Source organism: Toxorhynchites rutilus, chromosome 3 (assembly GCF_029784135.1).
Source record: "Toxorhynchites rutilus septentrionalis strain SRP chromosome 3, ASM2978413v1, whole genome shotgun sequence".
NCBI lineage: Eukaryota > Metazoa > Arthropoda > Insecta > Diptera > Culicidae > Toxorhynchites > Toxorhynchites rutilus.
The window spans coordinates 9,740,718-9,762,322 of NC_073746.1; positions in this window are offsets into that span (position 1 = coordinate 9,740,718).

Sequence of the window (21,605 nt, forward strand, 5' to 3'; positions counted from 1 at the left end):
CTGAACCTTTCCTCGGGGGTAAGGCCATGCTTCAGGTGGAATTAAAAAGACAATAGTCCGCACCAGTGTCGTAGTGTATGGGGGGCGGTCCGGGTGACACCCACGACCGTAATAATTATATTTGTTTCGGAACAAAAATCTTTGAAACTTTAGAATGAACGTCACCCGTTTTCTTTGAGATTCTTCCGAGTCTATTCTGTAATTGGTATCATTATTTAGTGAACAATTTCACCATGGAAATGTTCATCTAAAGAATCTTTCTTGGAGTTTTTGGATGGAAAAAGGTTACTGATTTGAGTAACGGCATCCCTCATTAAAGTGGTATACTAGGACGAATTTCTGACGTTTTTAAGAGCTCTGAACATATGAAACAAGGAATATTTTCGCTTTCCATTATTTCATGACTAGTTTATGTTTTCAATACAACTAGAAATGAACGGTAAAAATATTCTAAATTGAAATAGTTACAAGCTGGTGAAGTGAGGGGGTTAAAAAAGTTGCGCCATGGCGTAAATAATTCCAGCCCTTCTGGTTATCTGAAATGAAAAAAAAATCGAACAGATCATTAAAGGTGCCGCTATCGTATGAGTCTCGGACAAGTGAAAATTAACGACAATACTATAACTTGGTAAACGATGGAATTTACGAAAAGTCCTTTCTGGGGTTTATTCTTGAATGTCTAAACTTCAAGAATATGAAGGAACAAAATAGTGTTTTTTTTTTCAAATTTCTACATTACAACACACACTCTCTTAAGTGGAGAGTGATGGTTCAGTTTTCATTAAGTGCCGTTCTCAATTTTCGACAACGATCCAACCATGTCAAGAGGAGTTCAGGTTTTGTAGGGAAAGCAAAACAAAAAAGCCGTATTCAAGGGTTTATAAACCACTTTTTGAACTTATGAGCACAACATGCTGGTTATGTTTCCGTGATTCAAGCAAGATACATGTTAGCAATATCTGACAGCGAATTGAAACCGTTGATTCCCAAATTTGCAAATTTTTACGACGAAGTTTTGGAAAGCGAATAGTTACTAGAGATTTTAAGATTCCGTTGACATTTAAAGGCTACTGGAATTAACATAGACGATGCCAATTATTAGTGTACATTGTAAGTGACACAGTTCATCAGGAAATGAAACATCTAAGAAACGCTTCCAAATCTTACAGTGAATTTGAAGCTTACGCAAACGTTAGCGCAAACATCAAATGGACTAACAACGCTTGTCAATATGTAATTGTAGAACATATGCGAATAGAATTTTCGAATTTTCCCATTTTCCTTCAGAGTTTTCCGAAAATATTGGTTTTTTTTGGTTGGAATACTTGTATTATTTTTATGGGATTTTTATGGGGTGTCATACCATCATAGAATTATTTCTCGTATCTTAAAACCCTCACATCCCAAATTTGGCTCCATTTACTTGATTAGTTCTCGAGTTATGCAGTAGTTTGTGTTTCATTTGTATGGCAGTTCCCATCCCCTCAGAGAGGGGGTAAGTGTGTATAACCACCATAGAAACATTTATTGCTACCTAAAACCTCCATATTCAAATTTTGGTTCAATTTGCAGCATTAGTTCTCGAGTTATGCATATATAAAAATCCACTAGTCACTGTAGAAACGTTTCGTGCCCCCCTAAAACCTCCCCATTCCAATTTTGGCTCGATTTGCTTGATTAGTTCTCGATTTATGCAGAAATTCGTGTTTCCTTTTGTATGACAGCCTCCCCTTAGAGAGGGGGAAGGAGTGTCGAACCACCATAGAAACGTATATCGATCTCTAAAATCTCTATATGCCAAGTTTGATTCCATTTGCTTCATTAATTCTTGAGTAATTCGGAACACCCCCCTGTAGAGAGGAGGAGGAGTGTCAAACCACCTTTGAAACGTTTCTTGGTTGAGCTTGAGCTTGAACCTAAGCTTAGGTAGACTGTACAATTCGTAGTTGCTCTCCGTGATTGACCTGAACCAACCAAATTGCACAAAGAACACACAGAATGACGCTTGGGACTAGCAAATCATTCTCGTTGTGCAATTTTCGTTGATTTGAGCTTTAAATGGTCAATAACGACGCCGGTCACGTCCTTACAGTCACCAGGGGAAGGGAAGGAATGTTAGTATGATATTCGCCGCCCGAAGGCCGAAAGGGTCGCCTCTATAGCGTGGTTCCCTAGCGAATATCATGGGAGGGATTATTGTTAGAGAAAAGAGGTATGAATCAGGATTCACCGAGGTAAGTGATGTGATTTTGTAAACACGGGACTCTGTTTCAAGCTTGAATCGGGACTGCGGAGAGTTTTGTTTGGGAAGCCTGAGAAGGTAACCAATAGAACTTCTCCAAAATCAATCGGACTATCCATTTTTCATGCTGCTATGGGGATACAAGGGGCTATCGAAGTTATACCATTGTAATACTGTATTTCCGTATTATCTTCATTCAGCTCCCCCGGCAGATCACACATACACCCACCGGGAGCCCCACGTGAGATCAGCTTCAGCCATGTGTCCGCCAGTAGCGTAGAATCCGCGAGCTCGACAAACAACACGCTCGAAACGTTTCTTGCCTCCTAAAACCTCCACATGCCAAATTTGGTTCTGTTTGCTTGATTAGGCCGTGATTTATGCTAAAAATGTATGCTTCATTTGCAATGTTGGTGATTGACGAGAGAATCGGCAAAAGCATCCAACTTTTTTCAGCATATGAAAACAGCTTCTTCAATCAATGTGTCTCGGTCTCGGATCATACGATACCACTCAGTGAGTGAACGAATCCGAACATGTGGTAGACAAGTTCATTCTGTCTCGTAAGTAGAAAGAAGGGCAGCTCTGTCGACCAATGATTCACTCTCATCGATCGGATTTGTTTACGGATGAGACAAAGAAGGATCGTCAAGCGATAATTTTCCCTCGATTGCACTCATTTGAACAATTAAGGTAAACGATTTTGGTTTGTCCAGTCGAAAATATGATCATGGTTTGTCCACTTTTTTGAATACTCCAATTCAGCGCACCTGTGTAAAATCAGGTATTCGAATGTTTCAAAACATATAAATAAAACTGTCTTTTTCATGATTTACAGTACTTTTATAGTATATTCTTACGGATTCATGTGTTAAATCCATCTTCTATTGGTGTCCATGCGCCCCGCGTTTGAGATAACTTTCAATCGATCACCAGATGATTATTTGGCACGTATTCAGACTTTTTCTGGATTACAACACTTACAAATATTGTGAACATCATGCTTGCACACCATTTGTATCAGATTAACATAGCTAAAACATTAAATTAACACATTTTGATGAACTCAATTCTGATCATTAGTCCAATTCAATAATGTTGTTTTGTGAACACCTTTAAAATGCCCAAGAAAAGGCAATATTCTGAAGAAAGCCTAAATTATGAAGGGATCAATATGATGACAGTAAACTCAAGCAATGAGAAATGCTACATCTAGCTGATAATTCAAATATTTTAATTCAAAAATGGTGATTTCTAAAACCGAACAAACCATGATAATTTTTTGGACAAACCATGATCAGAGGTGAACAATCCATGATCATATTTTCTCTTTGAGGAAAATCGTTAAAAGCATAAAAATCAGAATAATTTCAGCGCCTTATGGTAGTATTAGCAACTAGAGACTTGGGGCTTTTAAACAAACCCAAAATAATTGTCTTGATTATTAGTGATTTTCATACAGAAAAATCGATTTGCATTTACTAGTTGCGTGATAACACCCTAAATCGGACAAACCAAGATTATTTACCCTATCATACTGACAGCAAGCGTTTTAGGGGCCAATGCAGCAAATGTTTGTATAGTGTGATGCATACCGCACAAACGTTTATAAGCAGGGGACAAAGTGGCGATTTTTATTCGATCAGTTGTTTTGAATGTACCCTACTTATTCTTAGAAATTATCAGGTGTAATACATATTTTAGATTAATGATACGATACAGTAATCTTTCGAATATACATATTTCAGTTTTTGTGGGATGTTCCTATTTTGAAATACAGTTATTCAAGGAAAGAAATGAGGTTTTAATGTAAATTCGAAAGAACATTTCACACAATCAAATAACGTTACGTTCCAGATTGTATTCACTACTTCTCCCAACAAAACGTCATTCATTTTAAGGACCATTATGTCTTTAGCCCTAATATACTCGCGCAAACGGTCTCCTAGACCGACAATCAATAATTTTGTTTTGAGAAGGATGAATTAAATGACTTTAAAAGCTGAGTAAAGGCGAAGAACACATGTTTTCTGGAGTTTCTTCATTCAATTATATATTTTTCTTTCAATAAATACCAATATCGCGTAAAAATACACAATAGCAATATTACAGAGACACGTACAGTCTGTGATGAGTTGTGTTCATAGTACACGCGGATTGCTGGACAGAGTTGTTGGCTTTGTTTTACAGTTTAACTAGTTTAATTTTGTCTCGATTTTCGAGCTTTACCAGATCAAACATCAAAGATTCGTTTGATGAATTCTCATTTGAACTGAAGCAAAGGCGGTAGCTTGAAATCTTCTCGTTACAGTTTTATGGGCCTCCCACAAGGCTCCTGCCTAAGCCCCCTCTTGTACAGTTTTTACGTCAATGATATAGATGATTGTCTAACTAGAGACTGCACGCTGAGACAACTTGCAGACGATGGAGTTATTTCCATCACGGGTACTAATCCCGCCGTTCTGCAAAATTCCTTGCAAGATACCCTGAACAACCTGTTCACGTGGGCTCTCAAGCTGGGTATCGAATTCTCTACGGAGAAAACTGAAATGGTCCTTTTTTCTAGGAAGCACGAACCCGCCCAATTCCAGCTTCACCTATCCGGCAAAACGATCAAGCACTCGATGTTTTTCAAATACCTTGGAGTATATTTTGACTCTAAATGTACCTGGGGAATACACATTGCGTATTTGAAACAGAAATGCCAGCAAAGAATCAATTTTCTCCAAACAATAACCGGAACATGGTGGGGTGCCCATCCAGGAGACCTCATTCAGTTATACAAAACAACGATATTATCAGTGTTAGAATATGGCAATTTTTGCTTCCGATCAGCTGCCAGGATTCATATTCTCAAGCTGGAGAGAATACAATATCGTTGCTTGCGTATAGCCATGGGGTGTTTGCATTCGACACATACGATGAGTCTCGAAGTTTTGGCAGGAGTACCCCCGCTTACTCTTCGGTTCACAGAATTATCCTACAGATTTCTCATCCGTTGCAAGATCATGAATCCATTGGTGATTGATAACTTCGAAAATCTACTCCAACTGACTCCTCAGTCAAGTTTTATGTCTCTATACCATGAGTACCTTACCCATGAAGTGCACCCTTCACCGGGCATCTCCAACCAAGTTTGCTTCCCATACTTTTGCAATTCCTCTGTCAATTTTGATCTGTCCATGCGACAAAAGATCCATGGAATCCCAGATCATCTACGCTCCGATTACATTCCGGAGATATTTTCGGCAGAATATGGGAAAGTTAGATCTGATAAAATGTTCTTTACTGACGGTTCATGCATAAACGGGTCCACTGGCTTCGGCATCTTCAATGAAAATTCCAGTGCCTCTTTCAAACTCAAAGATCCTTGTTCCATGTATGTCGCTGAACTGGGTGCGATATATTACTCATTAGGGATCATTGAAACATTGCCCATCGACCACTATTTTATTTTTTCAGACAGTCGCAGCTCAATAGAGGCAATCCGCTCAATGAAAGTTGATAAACGCTCATCTTATTTCCTAACAAGAATAAGACATCTATTGAGTGTTTTGGTCGAAAAATTATTCAAGATTACCTCAGCATGGGTTCCCTCTCATTGCTCGATTCCGGGGAATGAGAAAGCGGACTCGCTAGCTAAGGTGGGCGCTTCAGAAGGCACACTTTTTGAAAGGCAAATTGCTTATAACGATTTTTTTCACATTCCTCGTCAGGACACACTCGTTAGTTGGCAGCGCATGTGGAGTGAAGATGAGTTCGGTCGTTGGTTACACACGATTATCCCTAAGGTTTCGACGAAAGCTTGGTTTAAGGGATTGAATGTCGGTCGTGATTTCATTCGCGTGAAATCTCGGCTTATGTCCAATCACTACAACCTAAACGCGCATCTCTATCGAATTGGGCTCGCAGCAAACAATCTTTGTGACGATATCGAGCATATTGTCTGGTCGTGTATCCGGTTCCATGCTGCTCGCTCTCAGCTCTCTAGAGCACTGAGAGCACAAGGCAGACAATCGGATATCCCCGTCCGGGATATCTTAGGTAGCCGTGATCCTGATCTTCTGCTTCATCTATACCTGTTCCTCAGGAACGCCGATGTCAACGTTTAATGATTTTTCCTTCGTTGTGTCCCTGTTTCGTATCCATCCTATTCGATCTATAAACTTTTACTTAGTCGCGGCAATACATACACACACTCTTTACAGATACACGGGCCAAAGGTTGTGCAGTCCACTGATGATTCAACAAAAGCCAAAGGTTGTACCGCTCATGACAACTCTACACGAGCTGATGATTGCGCCGGCTAGTGACCATTCTATCCTGGATTCCTCGAGAAGACGCACCACGCTAGATATGGGGTACAGACTAGGGGGGCGTTGCTGATTAATGGTCAGCTGCATCCCAATAGGAAGTATCCTGTGTCGGGCACAGGTACAGATCATTGAAGACAGCAACATCACAATTACGAAAACACTTGTAATACTAACCTCGAGCCAACCGCGAGTAATCGGTTACATATTACTAACATAGTTATAGGGCAAACATTGTCGAAATATTGAACTCCCGGCCCCGTCAGGTTGACGCCATATGAGCCTTAATAAAAATATATATTTTGGATAAAAAAAAAAGGCGTCTTGGCTTCCTTCATCAAAAAAGATCATTAAAAAGTCACAGGAGGGTTGTGTTCGAGACACGACCGCATAGTTGACGTAGGATTCCGTTAGGCTATCTGTTGGTTTTGGATATGTTTGAAGAATTACATCGTTAAACTCTTTGATAATGATTTGGTGGCCTCCTGGGAAGGGCTGTTTTGTCTGGTTGTTGGGTATTGTTTGTTCACTCCACCATGATGCCTCTTGTGTTATTTATGGATGAAATAAAGAGAAAAAAAACTCACCAATGTAATATAAGATAATTACCAATACCAAACACAATTATCAATTTTTCTCATCAGTAAAAACATGTTTCTTTAATATAGATAAAACATATTCAAATGGAAAAGGTAATTTTCTTTTATAATTTTTACTTTCTGAGTGTTTATTCAACTCAATGCGAATTTTAATTGGACTAACAACACCTATTACTATATGTAGAGCAATCTCTTTTTCTAATATTTCTTCACATTTCCAATTCTTCTCACCGTATAAACTTTCCTTTGGTGAAAATGAACACAACAAAACAGACAGCTTAAACCAAACGACCCGTTCTCGAGCGCCTTGACAGCTTGATTATTATCATTCACCTTACTTGCAATATAAAAATGCCCCCAACTTTCATATATTTGCAATGCCGATTTCCTCCGGGAACCTTGGTTTTGATGTTTCTGTTACGGAATGTATTTGTATTTGTATTGTATTTGCAATGTATTTGCAATGTCGATTTCCCCCAGGCAGCTTGGTTTTGATGTCTCTGTTAGGGAACACATTTCGGTGGGAGCAAAAGCTCCTCCTACTTTTATGTATTCGCAATGACGAATTCCCCCAGGCAGCTTGGTTTTGATGTCTCTGTTAGGGACCCGCCGCATGTGTCGTCAACTTCGACCAATTAGAAGTGGGTATTTCCGTTAGGATAGGGGTTGAGATTTTTCAATTGTTCGATAGTTAGTTTCATGACACATATTATTTTCTTCAATATAAAAAATTGTTATGGAGTGCCGAAATCCATTGACGCAACAATTTCATCAATCCATCATGAAATGACTGAGTAATAAGCATTTGAAATTGGACAATTTTCACGATGTGCTCGATTTTCAATTTTCAATTTGTACCCCAATATGTTCCCGAAAGACGTAATCCTACGTCAAAAGTCCTCCACGAAGCCGCTGTTGTTTACCGATGCTGCATGTGTACTTTGTACATTGATTCAATACGATGAGATATACCTAAAAGTCGTCCAACGTCAATTTCTCCAGTAGAACAGTGAGGGGCAACAGTTCGCATTGTACTTTTTGAGACATAACAGCATTAAAATCTTGCAATACGGTGTAAGTTTAACACATGATTACACCAGCAGCTCTCACGTATGAACAAGATACATTTCAGAACAATAGCGGAAAGTTTTAAGGTAAGAGGTGTTTTGCGTTATTTTGTTCTAATTTATTCCATTTTCAGAATAACGAATATGAATCCGTAGTAGTTCATAATGTGTATTCGTTTTTAAGGAATAAATATAAAGGATATAGGAAGGATATAAAGGAAATATAAAGGATAAAGGGATCTAGAAAGTAAATATTTTCAAAATGTTTTCATACAGGACTTATGAGAGAAAATACATCTGGAAGAAATGCACTCCAGAAATGTTCGAAATGGCCCAAAGGATGCTTCGGGAGGGAAATTGAAGGGGTCGGAATGTGGCGAACCTCAGTATTTCTGAAGCAGCTCTGAGGAAGAGGTTAATGTTAGTAAGTAATTCTATGATTTAAATATTTCTTTTACGGACATTTCAACTTCTGTTATGAGCACCTAGTCCGGTTCGAACCAGTAGTCGAGAGTAGTGATGAAACGGATAGCAGTTTGGCTGGATACCGGATATCTGCCAAGCTTCGAGGCCGGATAGCTGGATTGGCTTTTGGATGCCAAGTTTTTGCTTGTATTTGGACTTGATCATTTGAATAATATTTTGGTCCATGAGCTGTAACAAGGCGATGAATGTTTTTTTTCGAATTTCAAAACATTACTCCTCCCCCATGGGGCGGTAGTCAATTTCTGGCTAAGATACTGCAATATACAAATAAGGCAGTGAAAATCATAGTTATTCAACGTTTACCGAGATATTTTCTTTTAATTTTTTTATGATTCGATTATCCAGGAAATTCGATCATCCGGAGAGAAAATAATATCAACATTCCGGATAATCCTGTCCGACCTGTACTACTATTTCAAATAAGCAAAGAACATCGAAAAATTATTTTCATTCAAGATTACAAACCTTGGAACTGTCTTAAGGGATGAAAATCAAAGAGCGGATACACTTACTTCCCCTCAAATCAAATTAAACGAAACAGAAAAGACGAAACTGAATTAAATCCTACACACGAGGCTCACGATATTTTTTGGGAATGTTTCGAACATACAAACTATATTTTAAATATACAAAGCATAAACAAAACGTTCAATTTTGAAAAAAAAAAAAATGTTTATCTTGTGTTCATGAGAAATTGATTTTTTTTTCTAATATCTAATATCTAATAGGCCGGATACCGAATATCCGTTTCAGCTCTAGTCGAGAGTGAGCAGTCTGAGAAACTGATCATCCATTGCAGACCATTGGACAAAACGATTTCTTCAAAGATTTGGTATATTTGCGAAAGCCATCAAAGTCTAGCATGGATCCAACCAGGTTACAAAACTAGAGGGACGTGATCTAGCTTCATGAGGATGAATCGAATGCCTACGCTACTAATGATAAATTATTGATTTTAGTTACAAGTTATCTCAAAAGTTTATTTCAATAAAGGGTGTGTCATATCAAATTGCATCACGGAAAAAACGTTGTTGAAATTTAATTTTTAGGAATTATATCTTCAGCTTTCGCTTATAATCAGATAAGAGTGTATAGATCACGTTGGCCATGCTTCACTGTCAATTTTTCGTAAATTTGGAAAAATGTCGTCGAACGAAAAAGAGCGTCGTGAATTAATCCTGCGCACTCATTTCGAGAATCCGGAGTTGTCACATCGGGACATCGGTAAGATGCTGGGAATCGTCCAATCCACGGTCAGCAGAGTACTAAAACGATACTTCGAGAACCTAACCATCGACCGGAAGGTGAAGAACGGCAAAAATGGATGCTCCGTCAGTGAAAAAGATCACAAGCGCGTAGTTAAGCAGTTTAGACGTGATCCGAGAAGTTCGGTCCGGGATGTCGCCAATAAGCTGAATTTGTCAAGTTCATTCGTCCAGCGGACCAAGCAGCGGGAGGGCCTGCGTACATACAAGGTTCAGAAGGTTCCTAACCGCGACGAAAGGCAAAACATGGTGGGGAAGACGCGAGCCCGGACGCTGTACACCGAAATGCTGACGAAGCCGCATTGCCTGGTAATGGACGACGAAACCTACGTCAAAGCGGACTTTCGTCAGCTGCCGGGCCTGTTGTTCTTCTCCGCAGAGGACAAATTCAGCGTTCCGGAGGAGATTCGCAAGCAGAAACTATCCAAGTTTGCCAAAAAGTACATGGTGTGGAGCAATCTGCTCTTGCGGAAAGCGGAGCGCCCCCCTCGTGATGACCGGCACGGTAAACGGGCAGGTTTACCTTAAGGAGTGCCTACAGAAGCGCTTACTACCACTATTGAAGCAGCACGAGGGCCCGACCATCTTCTGGCCGGATCTCGCTTCGTGCCACTATTCAAAGGACGTGTTGGAGTGGTACGAAGCCAACGGGGTCACCTTCGTGCCAATGGAAATGAACCCGCCCAACGCGCCGGAGCTTCGCTCTATAGAGAAATATTGGGCAATTATGAAGCAGGCCCTCCGGAAGAACCCAAAAGTTGACAAATCGGAGGCGGACTTCAAGAGAAAATGGATTTCTGTTCAAAAAAAAACTACAACCTGACGTTGTACAGAACCTTATGGACGGGGTAAAGAGGAAGGTGCGAGCATACGGGCTTGGGCTCGAAGTATGAATAAAAAGAAAATGCCAAAAGTTGTTTAATAGTTTTTATTTTACTGTCTAAAATTTTCAAAAGGATCGGTCTACTGGGCGAATTTCTACAGCGTTTTTTTCGTGATGCAATTTGATGTGACACACCCTTTAAGTGCGATCTTTCGCCCCATAGGCTGCGAACTTGTGCCCCCACTGTTGGACAAAAGTTCGCATTTGGCAATTTGTATTATAATAAATATTAGACAAGCAAAACTCGAAGTATTTATAGATTGCGTTTCGAAGGTTATATATAGTTACTATTTGGTAAGCAAACTAGCCCCTATTGGCTTTTCTTTTAAAAGTTTTTAGACTACAACTGTTAGGTGCGCACCTGCGAGCATTATCAATGCCCACTGCACATCGAAAAGTTATATTTTCATCGCACTTTACTTGTTCTACTTCTTGTAGAATTTTTTGGCTTGCGGTTCTTTTTTTTCTGAGAGCGACACCACTCTATTGCAAAGCGATTCGATCCGAAGCTTCGACGCTTAACACCCAATCGGATCAGAAAACGAAAGTGAGGCGACGGCAGAAACTAACGTTCGAATCATAAAATGATACAAGCGAGTATCGATGAACACGTGCAGAGTTACCAAGCGATGACTCTCACGCTGTGTTCATTCAGTGTTTTCGTTGACGCGTCTGTTTTCTGTTTCATGAGTGATTCAAAACATACAGGGTTTTCCATTTCGGGCTTCCGAAAGTATACAGCCCTGCGCTGACATCCGTTTGACATAGCTGTCAACCAAAGCGTCATATCGTTAGTTGAATGTCTGCCATTTTACAGTATGGATCGTTTTAGCATCGCACAACGTGTTAATTTTGTTAAATTATACTATAAAAATGATGAAAAACCGGCAAATGTTTTTCGAGCATTACGGACGGATTTTGGTCGTCATGGACGGCCTACAGAGCACACAATCGCTAATGTAGTGCGTAAATTCGGACAAACTGGATCCGTAGTGGATATTGTGAAACCTGTGCATCATCGTAATGTGCGTTCGGCCGAAAATATTGCTGCTGTTGCTGCCAGGATGACCCGAATGTTTCGATTCCACGGCGTGCTCAGCAATTGGGCTTATCAAACACATCATTGTGGCGAATTTTCATTTGGACTTGCACCTACATCCATATAAAGTCCAACTGGTACAAAAATTAGAGCGTGGTGACCATGGAATGCGTCGGGCATACGTCGATTGGGTGAACGAACAACAGCAGCAAAAAGCTGAATTTTCGCATCAAATTTTCTTCAGCGATGAGGCACATTTCGAGCTCGGTGGCTATGTGAACACCCAAAATTTCCGTATATGGGGCTCAGAAAATCCACACGTGATTGTTGAGAGGCCATTACATCCGCCAAATGTCACTGTTTGGTGCGCATTATGGTCTGGTGGAGTCATCGGGCCGTATTTCTTTGAAAATGAGGACGGTGAGATGGTAACTGTGAATGGTGAGCGCTATGGCCGCATGTTAACCGATTTTTTTTGGCACAAATTGAAGATATGGATACGGATGACATGTGGTTTCAGCAGGACGGCGCCACGTGCCACACAACATGACCGAACATGGCCATATTGCGAACGAAATTTGAGGGACGCATAATTTCGCGTTTTGGTGATGCCAATTGGCCGTCCAGATCATGCGATTTGAACCCGCTAGACTTTTTTTTTGTGGGGTTATGCGAAAGACTCTATGTCTATGCCAACTCTCCGCAAACTCTTGTTGTATTTCACACATAATGGCATAAACCAAACTTTAATTTGAAATAAAAGTTTCATCGAAATTCGAATTCTAAGTGTGTTTTATTTCAATTTACTTCCGGAATTTAAAGTTGGAAAACCCTGTATTATTGCGCGCGTTGAATGAATCAAATATTGAGAATGCAACGAGCGCTCGTTGATACGATTGGAACCTTCCTTGTTCATTTGTATGGCAGCCTCCCGTTAGTGAGGAGAGAGGAGTGTCGAACCACCATAGACACATTTATTGCACCCTAAAACCTCCACATGCCAAATTTGGTTTCGTTTGCTTGATTAATTTCCGAGAAATTCAGAAATTTGTGTTTCATTTGTATGGCAGTCCCCCCTTAGAGAGGCGGGAAGGAGTGTCTAACTACCTTAGAAACATTTATTGCACCCTAAAATCTCCACATTTCATCTTTGGTTTCGTTTGCTTGATTAATTTCCGAGAAATGCAGAAATCAGTGTTTCATTTGTATGGCAGCACACCCCCCTCCCAAGGTTCTTGAACTATCATAAGAACCTTACCCGACCCTAAAAACCCGTACATACCAATTTTCATGTCGATCGGTTCAGTAGTTTCCGAGTCCATAAGAATCAGACAGACAGATAGACAGAAATCCATTTTTATATGTATAGATCGTCTTTTCACAAGGAATGTAATGTTGTAGGAATGTAATGCTACGTCACCGCACTATTCCGTGAGGTTGAAGAGAGGCGGCAAGTTTTCGCATGTTGACATACCTCGGGAGATACTTCCGGGAATTCGGATTTTCTATTAACAGTTTGACATAATAGAGCAAACTACGGCTACAACAAACCGTTAAATTCATGTCTTTGAATGAGTTTTTATTTTTTTTAATTATAACACGAGTCCACTTCTGTAGAAATGATTTTATGGTTTACATGTACCAAAACATCACACTCTCAGTGTGACGTGTTGAGAGGGCAATTTTGCTTTCCAGTTAACTGATCGCCATATTGCTCACCGATTGTTTCATTTGCTGTCACCCATTCTGTTAAAAATTCTGCGTGAATTTCGTAAATAAATTTCATTCTTTATTATTTCACGTTCCGCTGGATTCCAAAAACCATTCTTCATACTTCGAAACCATCGCTTGGCAAGTAAGAAGAGGTGCAGAAATAGCACAAATTGAGCCGCAACCAATTCCAGCACATCAGTCGATTGAAGGAGCGTTGAGAGCTACTTTCGAAAGAAGGGGAATAAAATAAATAACGTTAGATTTGCCCTCTTCCGACAGCTTCGACGTGTTTTTTCGTCATTAGTCTATTCATCCACGTGATTAATCGGCTCCAACCAACCAACCAACCAACCAGGGGAACCCATATACAGCCTGACGGGACGGGGATTAGCCAATTGTGATATGTGATGTGTTGTTGTGCACTTGCCGCTGCTGGGTTGGCTGCGATCGCGATTTGATGCGCGCGCGACTTTTGGCCACCAGCCATACCTAATCCATCCACGAACCACCACCGCACCATATAGTTTTCATATATGAATTTTAATTGTTTCATTGTATTCCAATTCAATTGTTTTTAATGCCATATTTAACGAACAGTTATTTTCCATTTTGTCCATAAATATTGTTATTTTGATTTTTCATTTATGCTAAGAAAAAATATGAATAAATTAAAACGAGCCCCGTTCGTGAGCCGCGAACCTAGCTAAGCCGGACGAGGTGATGCCCGGTGGAGCTGGGGGGTGGGAGCTATGCGCGTGTGTATATATGGAATTGTGCGCTTTTCGTCGTCGTCGTCGATTCCGGTAATGATGTGCTTCACAATTGTGCGCCCCGTTTTGCGTTTTTCTATGTGTAATAAGTTAAATTATTTTAATAACGATCGAAGCAAAGCGGCGAGCGGCGCGTTTCGGAATGTCTCGACTGCAAATCGGTATTGATGTCGAAGGTTGTTTAGATTAGGAATGTGCCATTATTATTAGCGTTTTTATATTTCGAGTGAATCGAGTGAATGATTCGCTATCTACATATTTACATATTTTGATTGCGCAGGTGTCTCTTGTGATCGAAGTTTATTGTTTAAATAAACGACATGCAAACGATCTTAATGAGGTATCTGTGTCAACAGCTTACTACAAATCAGCATGAAAGTTTTACTACAAACATATTTTGCTGTATCAGTCTAGTCCCAAATATATACCATCTTTCAGTGGCTATCTAAATAGAATTTAACTTTAAAAGGCAACCAATTGCAAAACAACAAAGTGTTTATGTTTATTCCCTTGCTCAGTTTGTTAAATCACCACTCTGCCGTATTTATAGAAAAATATTAGAGAAAGTGTGAGAAAAACCTACAATTCTATGTGACAATGATCTCCCATCCAATATAAGACAATGAAAGAAAGACAGACAAACTTCTACCTGCGTGCACATTTGACAAAAGGGTGAAAATAACATTCTTAGGAGGGCTGCTAGATGATAAACGGCCGAAACATCTCACCCTATCGATGGAAGCTGTCGTGCATACAATACACTTTTGCATTTCTCGCATGATTAATACTCCTCAAACATTAATTACGCTGTTACCTGTACACACATACACACAATCATCCGCACGTAAGATTGGATCGAACCGTTGAAACTAACGGCTGAAAGGCAAATTTTGGCCCGTTTCCAATCGACATTTATTTCGCGATAGCGAACTCGAAAAAAAGTAATCCCTGTGCCTCATTACTCCCGGTGCGATTCAATATATCAGCCAGGGTCCATTAAAAAAACGTATGCAAATTAGCATAATTTTGCATATTTTTCGCTTAATTCCCAAATAAGATCCATATGGTCGGATTATGTTTCGCAGCCAGCATTACGAATCACCCTCGTTGCGCTATCTATATCGGGTGCTCCGTGCCTCTGTGATTCTGCGATGCTCGTAAACTATGCGAACCGTCCGCACAGAGCCGTGCAATGCTAGAGAATTGGGGATGAATTTGGGAGAAATATTTATTGTGTTACATTCGCCGGGGCACAGAGCATTAATGCGACAGAGCCAAATTTGCATATCAACTGATTCAATTGCGAATGTGAAATATTACCGCGCGTTTGTAGGTTTGCTTCCTGTGTGAGTTTGTGTGTTTCCACTTTCGAACATGGCATATGGAGTTTTTGATACTGAGGTGGCGTCTTTCGGGATTTTTGTCCTCATTTGAGTTGCACTGCATTAAAGGGTGTGTCACATCAAATTGCATCACGGAAAAAACGCTGTAGAAATTTAATTTTTAGGAATTATATCTTCAGCTTCCGCTTATAATCAGATAAGAGTGTATAGATCACGTTGGCCATGTTTCACTGTCAATTTTTCGTAAATTTGGAAAAATGTCGTCGAACGAAAAAGAGCGTCGTGAATTAATCCTGTGCACTCATCTGAGAATCCGGAGTTGTCATATCGGGACATCGGTAAGATGCTGGGAATCGTCCAATCCACGGTCAGCAGAGTACTAAAACGATACTTCGAGAACCTAACCATCGACCGGAAGGTGAAGAACGGCAAAAATGGATGCACCGTCAGTGAAAAAGATCACAAGCGCGTAGTTAAGCAGTTTAGACGTGATCCGAGAAGTTCGGTCCGGGATGTCGCCAATAAGCTGAATTTGTCAAGTTCATTCGTCCAGCGGACCAAGCAGCGGGAGGGCCTGCGTACATACAAGGTTCAGAAGGCTCCTAACCGTGACGAAAGGCAAAACATGGTGGGGAAGACGCGAGCCCGGAAGCTGTACACCGAAATGCTGACGAAACCGCATTGCCTGGTAATGGACGACGAAACCTACGTCAAAGCGGACTTTCGTCAGCTGCCGGGCCTGTTGTTCTTCTCCGCAGAGGACAAATTCAGCGTTCCGGAGGAGATTCGCAAGCAGAAACTATCCAAGTTTGCCAAAAAGTACATGGTGTGGCAAGCGATCTGCTCTTGCGGAAAGCGGAGCGCCCCCTTCGTGATGACCGGCACGGTAAACGGGCAGGTTTACCTTAAGGAGTGCCTACAGAAGCGCTTACTACCACTATTGAAGCAGCACGAGTGCCCGACCATCTTCTGGCCGGATCTCGCTTCGTGCCACTATTCAAAGGACGTGTTGGAGGGGTACGAAGCCAACGGGGTCACCTTCGTGCCAAAGAAAATGAACCCGCCCAACGCGCCGGAGCTTCGCCCAATAGAGAAATATTGGGCGATTATGAAGCAGGCCCTCCGGAAGAACCCAAAAGTTGTCAAATCGGAGGCGGACTTCAAGAGAAAATGGATTTCTGTTCAAAAAAAACTACAACCTGACGTTGTACAGAACCTTATGGACGGGGTAAAGAGGAAGGTGCGAGCATACGGGCTTGGGCTCGAAGTATGAATAAAAAGAAAATGCCAAAAGTTGTTTAATAGTTTTTATTTTACTGCCTAAAATTTTCAAAAGAATCGGTCTACTGAGCGAATTTCTACAGCGTTTTTTCCGTGATGCAATTTGATGTGACACACCCTTTAATTCAATCAATTATCTGATCGAACCTAAATGTCTAAAGAACCTATTCACCAACCAATGCGGTTTTCAATAGGCTGACCAAACATACCGTTTTGAACGGGACAGTACCTTTTCTTTTTTTGACCATTTTTGATTGTTTTTATTGTTTGATTGTTTTTGATTGTTTTTATCAATTTGTGCCGTATTTTGAGTACAAAGGAAAAAGTATTTGTAAAAATGTCCGGTTGTACTACGATTTATTTGAAGCTATGGTTGCTTCTCACAAAGGATGAGTTAGTTACATTTCAACCATTTATTCGCCTTGTTGAAAGAGATTATGTATCTGTAGCTAAAGTTGTCATTTTGCTGATTTCACTAAAATTCTTCAATATGAATAAAAAAAAAGGGTTGTATCCTAGACAAGACCGCATTGTTTACGCATACAACGACATTATTTTAATCTATTTGCTTTTCTATCACTTTGGCTAGAGAGAGGATGGAAGGGCCGCACAGTGGTCCCTGAGAAAATTTTGGTGACTAAAACCAAAAAAATGAAGTTGCATAAAAACAAAAAAATGCTCGCCGGTGCCACTATTTCGCGTGTGTTTTTCTAACAAGTGTTTTGGTGAAGTTTTTGAACGAATTTTGACGCAGGATTACGTCTGGAGGGAACACATAGGGGTACAAATTGAAAATCGCAAATCGAGCACGTCTTGAAAATTGTTCAAATTTAAACGCGTATCACTCAGTCATTTCATGGTTGATTGATGAGATTTTTGCGTCAATCGATTTCGGCACTACATAACAATTTTTATATTGTATAAAATAATATATGTCATGAAACTAACTATCGAACAATTGAAAAATCTCAATCCCTATCCTACCCACATCTGATTGGTCGAAATTGACGACACATGCGGTGGTTCCTTAACAGAGACATCAAAACCAAGCTGCCTGGGGGAAATCGGCATTGCAAATGCATGAAAGTAGGGGAGCTTTTGTTCCCACCGAAATGTGTTCCTTAACAGAGACCACAAAACCGAGGTGCCCGGGGGAAATTGGCATTACAAATATATGCAAGTTGGGGGCATTTTTTACATAGCAAGCAAGGTGAGTGATACGATTAATTCTAGCAAATAAAATTTAAATTTGGAACTTGTGCTCGAGATGTGCTCGTGCTTCCAAACACGATATAATTTTTGCATCTATAAACAATTCAAAATGGTATCAGTACAACGATACAAAATACCATCGGGATTATTACAACGTTGAAAATGATTCACTCACTGCTGCTGTTTGTTCAATCAATTGGAACTTGTTATATAGTATGACAGATTCGTGTCATTTTTTAACAGAAACTTACTGGAACTTTACGAAACATTTATCCCACTTGGTGTCTGCAGACCTAAAAAGAATCCATGGTTCAATAACGAAATCTTGCAATCTATGGTGGAACGTATAAGCAATATCTTATTCTTTATGGAAGAGAACTAAGAATGAGGCAGACCATGTTCAATATAAAAGACTACGAAACAGGGTAACTAGTTTGATCAATTTAACCAAAGCAAATTATGTGTCACGAAATTTATCTCAATCCTCTTCTACTAGAGGCTTGTGGATCAGACTCAAACGAATTATTGTAGTCAATAATTCCCATCAAATTGATCAATTTGCGAATTCTGCTGATGAGATTAATGAATATTTTGCTTCAAATTTCCAAATGATGATTCACACCTTCAGATGATGCCTCCTACTTAGTCAGGATTTAATTTTTCGCGCGTTAATCCAATTGACGTGGTGGTGGCTATAAACTCAATCAAATCAAATGCTATTGGCGTGGACGGTATACCTATTCAATTTATTAAATTAGTACTTCCATCTATTATCTCTGAAATTTGCTTCATATTTGATTTGATTATTGACACCTCGAAGTATCCTGGAACATGGAAATCAGCTAGAATAATTCCAATTAAAAAATCTACTAGAAGCATAAACTTGAACAATCTGCGCCCTATAAGCATTCTCAGTGCTCTGTCCAAAGCATTTGAGAAAATTTTCAAACTCAGATTCAAAGTTTCCTAAACTTCAACAATCTTCTGAGTGAGCTTCAATCAGGTTTTAGACCGGTTCATAGCACAAAAAGTGCAATTTTGAAGGTTCATGATGATATTCATAGCGAAATCGACAAAAATGGGGTTGCGTTTTTGTTATTTATTGATTTTTCGAAGGCATTCGATCGGGTATCGCATGTGAAGTTATTGGAAAAACTCTTTTCGCTGTTCTCATTCTCGCGGGCATCTGTTAAGTTAATCCAAACTTACCTAAGAGGTCGGAAACAGATAGTATCAGTTGGCGGCATTCGCAGTCAATCGATATCCTAACCGGAATACCACAAGGATCTGTGCTTGATCCTCTATTATTTACTCTATTTATAAATGATTTACCAACAATCTTGCAATCATGTAGATTTCACATGTTTGCTGATGATTTGCAACTTTATTTGAGTACTTCTAAATTGCCTATTTACATAATGATCAATGACGATTTAAATTGGATATATCAATGGACTCAGACAAATATGCTTCCGATTAATGTTAGCAAAACAAAGGCAATGTTTCTTTCATGTTCTAGAGTAGACTATATCCTATCATCCGCTAGTTCTTGGACAAGATGCTATCGAATATGTGCAGTCAGCGTCTGTTCTTGGATTTATCATTCAAAACGATCTTGAGTGGGACAAACCTGTAAGCTCTCAATGTACTAAAATTTTTAACGGGCTTCGTCAACTAAGGTCGACAGCAAATATGTTGAATTCGAATACTAAAATTAAACTATCCAAAAGTCGGTTACTATCACATTCAATGTACGGAGCGGTCTTGCTTCTAAACGCTTCGGCTAGAGCATTAGATAGACTACGGGTAGCTCTATTAATTTAAAATTCGTGTATTCGCTTTGCTTTTAATCTAACACGCTTTTCTAGAGTAGCACATCTTCAACAGCGATTACTAGGTTGTCCTTTCTATGAGTTTTTCAAGCTAAGAACATGAACAAATAATTAACTTTCCGACACCAACATATTTATGCGAAAAGTTTGTACCTTTCAGAAGTAATCGTGTACGGAATTATGTTTTACCGAACCACAGCACGTCCCATTACGGTAATACTTTTTTTTTGTAGGGAGAATAGCAATTTGGAATCGACTTCCTAACGATATCAAAATTAATGTTTCGTCTAACGGTTTTCACAAAGACAGCATTGAGGGGTTCAACGGGAGGAATTAGCACATCTGAGTAGTAGTTTTCATATGTAAGGTAAATGTTTAGTTTGCATTCAGAACAGAATATGTTGATTATATCGCGCGTTGCAGTAATTTAAAAGAATTTTTCCTTACACTGTAGCTTTTGTATAAATAAATTGAAATCAATGAGGTACATATAGAGGTGGAGCAGTAGGCGAAGTGTATCTGTATTGGCAAGCAATATATCGTGACGTAATTATTTGCATTTAATATGGAATGTATATGGGAGAAACAAAACAATGTTGAAAGTACTCACGATTGCATGATAATTTGAGCCAAAATTTTCATGAAATCATTCAACTGATTGTTTTTTAACAGATGACAATTATATCGTGGCTTATTCCGATTATTCATGTGGTAGAATGGTCCAGAGAGCAGTCGTATGCTTAGTTCTCGAAAGCCGTAACATTTTCGGTGAAATTTTGAAACATTGACGATTATAATCTCACAACACACATACCAACACTGAGAGCCTTCGAAAGATCAACTTCATAACAGTAAAATAATGAAACTTCGTTTGTTTCTATGAACGTGGGGGAGTGAAACTGGCACATGGAAATATCACTTTTATCCGGCTTCATCGATGTGATTTCACAAATATCCACTCCACGCTATCACATTAGCCTCATATTCGGCGGGAGCTCTACAAAAATGTACGTTTTTCATTGATAAATAACTTCCTGAAAATAGCATTTTTACATGGATGCGGTGGGCAATCAACGATAAACACAACGACTGACGTCACTATTTGCGAAATAGTTATGGCAGCGCATGCTATGTCGCTCGAAACTCGACCATCTTCATTACCTTTTTTCCAGAACATTGAATTGAAATTGAACTTTAATGTGGGTTGCTTCGTGAAATTTCATATCAATGATCGATCGTGTATTGTGAAAAATTTAGCACAAGTGTAAGTGTAAAATTGTGTATGGTAGCATTTGTGTTAAAAATGACTTGATATATGGAACGATTTACTCCAATTTTCATCAATAGAAACCAAGGTGGTGTGTCCCCACTTGAGAACTTGTCGTTCGGTTTAAGCTGTCTGTTTTGTTGTGTTCATTTTCACTCAAGGAAAGTTCATACGGCGATCATAGTTGGAAAAGAGAAGAAGTATTCGAAAAAGTGATTTCCCATATGCTTTACATATAGTATTAGGTGTTGTTATTCCAATCCAAAATTCTTATTGGGTTGAATAAACACTCA